General features: G+C 52.4%; 1 protein-coding gene across 1 annotated transcript in view; it reads left to right on the top strand.

Annotated features, from left to right (window-relative positions):
• The first annotated feature begins 5,441 nt into the window (after nucleotides 1-5,441).
• Nucleotides 5,442-6,000, top strand: part of TSPAN18 (tetraspanin 18) — a 148,234-nt gene continuing 147,675 nt past the window's right edge. The window contains exon 1 of the mRNA XM_080687560.1: nucleotides 5,442-5,774. The gene's annotated coding sequence lies outside the window, so the exon portion shown is untranslated. The remainder of the gene's footprint in view (nucleotides 5,775-6,000) is intronic.

Raw genomic sequence — 6,000 nt, 5'->3', positions numbered from 1 at the left:
ACATAAGAGGCTCTGGGGTTGAGAGCAGAGGTGTGGGGACTAATAGCAGAGGAGAGACCTTATCCGGGAGCAACTGAGGATCCCGTAGCAGAAAATAAGGCAGAAGGATTGATCCAAAGAACACTGATGCGGGACGCAGGACCCAATCTCCCCTAAACTCTGAAGTCAACTTGCTGGCGGATCTTCAGTAAGTTACCCCTGCCCACTCCCAGCTTAACCTCACTGTTTTCATCTGTAAAATGGGAGAGCTGTTGTACAAGAGGAGTCTTAAATTTAAAATCAACTGATGATGTTGATGGTTCCCCATCAGTCATTCAAATGAAAGCCAGGACCATGCACATTTTTTGTCCTTATACAGGTGTGGATGTCCAGGTTAGAAGCCGGTTCCTGGCCCACAGTGATGGCTTCATAAATACTTGCTGCATGACTGAGTTGTACGGGGAACCCCTGGGTTCCAAACTTGTAGCTCCACATGGGTGATAAAGGCTATTTAAACAAAGACTTATATCTGCTACACCCTTCCTGGTTTTCAAAGCCCCTTTGCAGACTTCATCTCTCAAAGTTTACAACGGCCCTGTGGGGTAGGTGTTAGCATCTCCTTTTACAGAAGAGGAGGGAGGCTCAGAGCAGTTAGGCCACTCCACCAAGGCCACACAGCCAGAATGTTCAATGCCAGGATGGCCCCAGGACTCCTGACCTCTTCCCTGCTCTCCCTTTCTCATGAACATATTGTCCTGATGGAAGTGAAAATAGAAATGTTTGCATCTCAGTTCTTTATCTGCTGGGTGATGTTAGGCAGGTCTCTCTGAGTTTCTCTCTCTGTGAGTAATAGAGTTGTTTGGAGGTTTAAGTGAGCTGTTGCTCTAAAGACCTTATGACAGTGCCTGGCATACAATATCCCTTTCTCACCTTAAGATTCGGAGTCTAAAGCCCAGAGAGGCAAAGGAACTTGCCCAAAGCCACACAGCTGGTGAACAGAGAAGCTAGGCATCTCCCTGGGTTCTGCTTTCTGGAAAGTTAGGCTACAAGTACCAGCAGAAGCTGGACACTGGGCCCCTCCCGGCACAGCCACCCAGAACCTACCTCTGTTCCTGCAGCGGGCTGGGAGGAAGCAAGCACCATCCCTTTCTTCCAGCAGCCAGCCAGCAGCATTCCTGGGGGTGGAGGAGGACCTTGGCAGGCGGGCCCTTGGGCCTTGTACTGAAAACACTCAGAGAGACTGGCCGTGGCCTGTCAGTATCTTGTTGGAGGGAGAAAAAGAGAGAGGTGGGGGGAGGGGGTGCCTGAAAGTAGTCCAGGCCTTGAAGGGTCAAGACCGCATGCTTCAACCCCCCAAGGACAGTCTTAGGATTTGCAAATTTATTTCTATGAAAATCACTGCAAAGATAAATAAATTCAATCACTCTCAGTTGTACTTCTAATGAACTGTCATTTGGGGGAAATGATTGCAAATTGCATATAAAAAGAGATTATTCAGAAAAAAAATCAGGGAGGCAATGATTAAATATTGAAAAATGCAGACTGCTTTGGAAAAGCTGGGTTGTAAGGTCAAGATGCCTCCTGGGAGAAAGGTGTGGCCCATTTAGTACCATCCAGCCATCCATTCGTGCATCAGGTTCCCCTTTATTGAGCATCTGTTACGTGCCAGGACTGTGCTGAACGCTCTCTGTGAGCCTCTCACAGCCACCCTGAGCCAGAGGTGTGGTGACGATCCCCACCTGAGAAATGCATCAGCTGAGGCTAGAGTGTTTAAGTGGCTGGATCCAGGCAGCGCATTTAGGAAGTGGCCTCCAACTTCCCCTTAGGCCCTGATTTTGTGCCAAGCTCTGGAGACTCAGAGATGAACAAGGCAGGGCCCCTGCCCTTGAGAAGCTCACAGTCTAATCAGCCATCCATAATAGTAAAAGGGTAATATGCTAATTAGACCAGATGTCCTTCTGGACATCATTCCGGACATCTTTCCTGACGAAGCCGGGGCCGGAAGGAAGCCAGCCCGGGTCCCGGGTGCCTGCCCACGGCCGGTGGAGGGAAGCCTGGGTCCCGGGTGCTGGAGGGAAGCCGGTGCCGGCAGCTGGGGGAAGGAAGGCCTACTCTTGCACAAATTTTTGTGCATCGGGCCTCTAGTAAATTTATAAATTAGGAGCAAGAGGTCATCCCTTCTAGTGATTTTACATTCTTTTTTAAGCGAAGGACACTTCTTCTCCTTAAAATCACAAGCGAGGCACCGTCATACAAAATAGATAAAAAGGTAACCTGCTTCTGGCTAAAGCTGGAAGAGGGATTCCCTCCTCTCCTGCGGCTCCAGTGGATACCGTGGAGCAGGAACTGCCATCCCAACTTGAAACCAACGGTCTCATTTACAGGTGGGACCACTGAGGTCCAGAGAGGAAAGGGAATTGTCAAGATCACCAGGACTGGGATTCTGGCCTGTGGACTCCTGGTTTGGGGCTCTTTGCTCTGCATTTGTGCCTCCAGGATGCCAGTGTGTGGGTGCTCGCCCCAATGCCTGGCATACAATATCCCAGCACTGGCCACACCCTGGCGAATTTGGGGCTTTCAGGCCAGTTCTTCCAGGTGCCAGAGAAAACAGAGTCTAAGAGCCCCTTGGAGGAAAGGTGAGAATTTTCAAAAGAACCATTTCTACTAGACCCCCAAACAGCAGGGGAGTGAGCAGAACGGGCCGTGGACTGGGAGTCACAGGACCTCAGTCGGATGCACAGCTCTCTGACCATGACTAGGATCTAGTCTGTGTTTCTTCCTCAGTTTCCCCATCTGTAAAATGAGGTGGTTGGATTACAATAAATTGTCCAGAATGGGCAAATGGGGAGCCTAGAACATTCTGGAGAAACACATGCCACTTCTGGATTTGTGATAACCTAGACTCCAATCAGTCAACAGTGGCTGTAACACCACCCCTGTCCCTCCTGGGGCTTGCTGACCCTGTTCGTGTCCCCTCCCTTTCCAAGTCCCTCCCCCCCTCATCCCCTCTTCTCTCAGTTTCCTTTCTTGCTTTTATGAATGAATAGCAAAAGAGGCCATTTGTCCAAGCTCCTCATTGTACAGGTGGAGACACAGGCCAGAGAAGGAAGTGACTTCCCTAAGGTCACCTGTGAGAGGGAGGCCCGCTCTCTGCAGCAGGGATCACTTCTGCCCAGGACTAAACTCTAGTGGCTGGTAACTTTTGACAAATAGGACTTTTGCCTAATATACTTAGAATCATGTTTCCCAATTGTGGGATATCCGGGTTCTTCAAAGAGATTTAAGGCCATGCATCTGGAGATCTTCAGAACCCCACTGACCTCCCCAGGAGTTGGAGGTGGGGAGCCCCTTGCTAGTTCTCTTTCCATCCTTTTGATCACAATGTGGGAGTCTTGGTTTGCTGCTAATACATCTTTAAGACCCTTCTAGCCCTCGCTAATCTCCCTTTTTAATAGAGAGTGGGCCCCAGCTCAGCACCTTCCTTAAGCAGTATTTTCTTGCTGGAATTTTTTTTTTTAAATTGTGGTTTAGTATACATTGTTAGAATTTAATAACACTTTTATTGTCATTGTATTTATTTTATGGTTACCTTCTATTTATAGTAATGTGATTCTGGTTTTCCATTTATGTTGATGATATAGTGTTTCTCTGTAAAAACAAGCACATTGAAGTAAAACAATAACAAAGCAAGAGGTGATTTAAAGAAAGCTATTAAGCAAACAGTTCTAGCTGGTGTGCAGATATGGCCAGAATCTCCATGGTGGCAGGGGAATGGCTGAGGTCTGGGGGACTTGGACTTGGAACTTGAGCTATCTTCCCAGCTGGATGTCTGAGTTGTCCAGTTGGCCTGCTGGGTCCTCATCTCCTGCATTCTCTCCCCCCACTTCCTCCTGCCTGCTTTGACCAATCCCCCAGACCTTCAGAAACTCCCTCCCTCCCTCCCTCCAACTTTATCTGGGCTCCACCTCCCAGGTCCCAGCACCCTCACTGTAGGCTCATGCTTTTTTCCTTCTTAAATTTATGTGTGCCTTGAGTCCAGAGAGGCCCACACAGATAGCCTCTTCCAACAGCATTCCATAAATGCAGGGCCTGTGGGGTTTCTCAGCTCAAAGGGTCAGCCTCTCTCCCAACCCTGTTTTGGCAGCTGAAAGCATGAGTGTGGAGCCTGGGGCCCTTTAGTGTTTTCCCTGTCTTTGTGTCACAGAACTTGAACTATTAGAGACCGCCCCCCCCCCCCCCCCTTGTGGAAGTGTAGCTCATTCTGGGTCCCTTTAAAAATTGCGGATCCCATGTGTTTTTTTCCCCAGCCACATCTCTACTCTATTAGCCCCTCCTCAGTTTATCCAGTGACTCTGAAATTGCTGGAAGGACCAGACATCCTCGAAGTCCTTAGAGGGATGTATCCTTTTCCTGGAATGTGGGCAAGCAAAGGCAGCAACTTCCTGCCCCTTGAAACTCTGCCCTGTGGCCTGATATCACCCACATTCATATCCAAGACTGGAGTAGGTTCAGCTCCTATCAGTCACTCACTACTTAGTGTGAATCAGTTAACCAAGGGGCCTCCTACAGAGCTTGTGTGCTTGAATGTGCAGGGCCAGCAAACATGGGTATGGGTGCTTCAGAGAGGGGATTAAAAAAAAAAGAAGCTGCCCAGGGAGGAGGAGTAGACAACCTGAGCCCTGCTCATCTGGGGTTTAGCAAACACTTTCACTTGAGCTGTCAGCTTTGATCTACTTGCTTACCCATTTGGTCTGGGGCAAGTGGGGTGGGTAGCTGCTTTACAGAGGAGGTTCAGAGGTTAAATGTCTCAGTGAAGTCATGCGTCAGGGGCCGAGGAGGGGGCGTGAGGCTGTGGCAGCAGTACAGAGATGAAAAGATAAGTCCTGAGATTGGAGAAACAGATCTGGCCTCTTACAATCAAGTCTTTGCATCTGGTCTAGGGTCAGCCCCTCCCTGCTGCAACCCCTTCAGGGGCCTCTATTATCTGCCATAATCTAATAGCAGCCCAGGAGGGGAACCCCCTGGCTTTCAGCAGGTACTCCCAGGGCATCAGAAGCCTAGGAGCAGGCCCGGATGGAAGGGGTCACTCCCCCCAACCCTGCAGTTGGATCACGGTGGGGCAACGTCAAGTTCTCTGGAATAAATACTTCAGGTCTAGCGTGCCACTCTGCCCACTTCCACAACGGAAGTGGGTCCATAAGCAGAGAGGGGAGGCGCGCAGGGGCGAAGGAAGAGGAGAAGGGCAGAAGTTGGCCCCAGTGCCCCCGGAGCAAGGCCTGGATGCTGGACTGAAGGCGGAGACCTAGGAAGGGAGGTGGCGCGGGGCAGCCCGCGAGAGGCGGGAGGAGACAAGTGTTCGCGCGGCCGCGGAGGCAGCAGTGGTGGCGGCGACTGGAGACTGAAAGGGAGGAGGTTTGGGAGGGAGCGCGGGAGAGGGAGGGACGGAGCGGTGGTTGGGAGGTGGGGCCGGCGGGCGGGCGCGCGAGTGCCTGCAGCTGCCGCCGGCATCTCAGGGGCTCCAGGCTGCGGGGCGGACGCAGCGTGGGGCGATCCACAGCGAAGCCGCGCGAGGCCGCCCGAGCCCGGCCTCAAGCCCGGAGCCCCGAGCCCCGAGCCCCGAGCGAGCGCGGCCGCCGCGGTCGTCGCCGCCTCGAGCCAGTGGGTCCCGGGACTAGCCGCCGCCAGGAAGGCAGCCCGAGCCCAGCAAGTTGAGAGCGCGCCTATCTGCCCCGGGAAAGTTTCCCCCGCGGCCGCGGGCGGGAGTTGGCGCGGGGTCCGGCCGCTGCCGCTGAAAGGTAGGGGGCTCCACACCTTCTTTTACTCAGTGCGTCCTGCCGCTGCGCCCTAGCACTTGGAGACTCCACGCGCGCTCCCCACGGGAGACTGTTGGGCATGGTGGGTGGGGTAGGGGTGCAATCAGGGGTATCCCAGGACGGTCCGGGGAAGCTCTGGAGCCAAGTTTTACTTAAACCAGCATGGGGAGGAGGAAAGGGAGACCTGTTCGCCTGTAATTCCTGCTCC

Source organism: Plecotus auritus (assembly GCF_963455305.1).
Source record: "Plecotus auritus genome assembly, chromosome: 9".
In the NCBI taxonomy this organism is placed as follows: Eukaryota; Metazoa; Chordata; class Mammalia; order Chiroptera; family Vespertilionidae; genus Plecotus; species Plecotus auritus.
The sequence above is the reverse complement of the archived record's forward strand: the minus strand, read 5'-3'. Positions and strand labels throughout refer to the sequence as shown.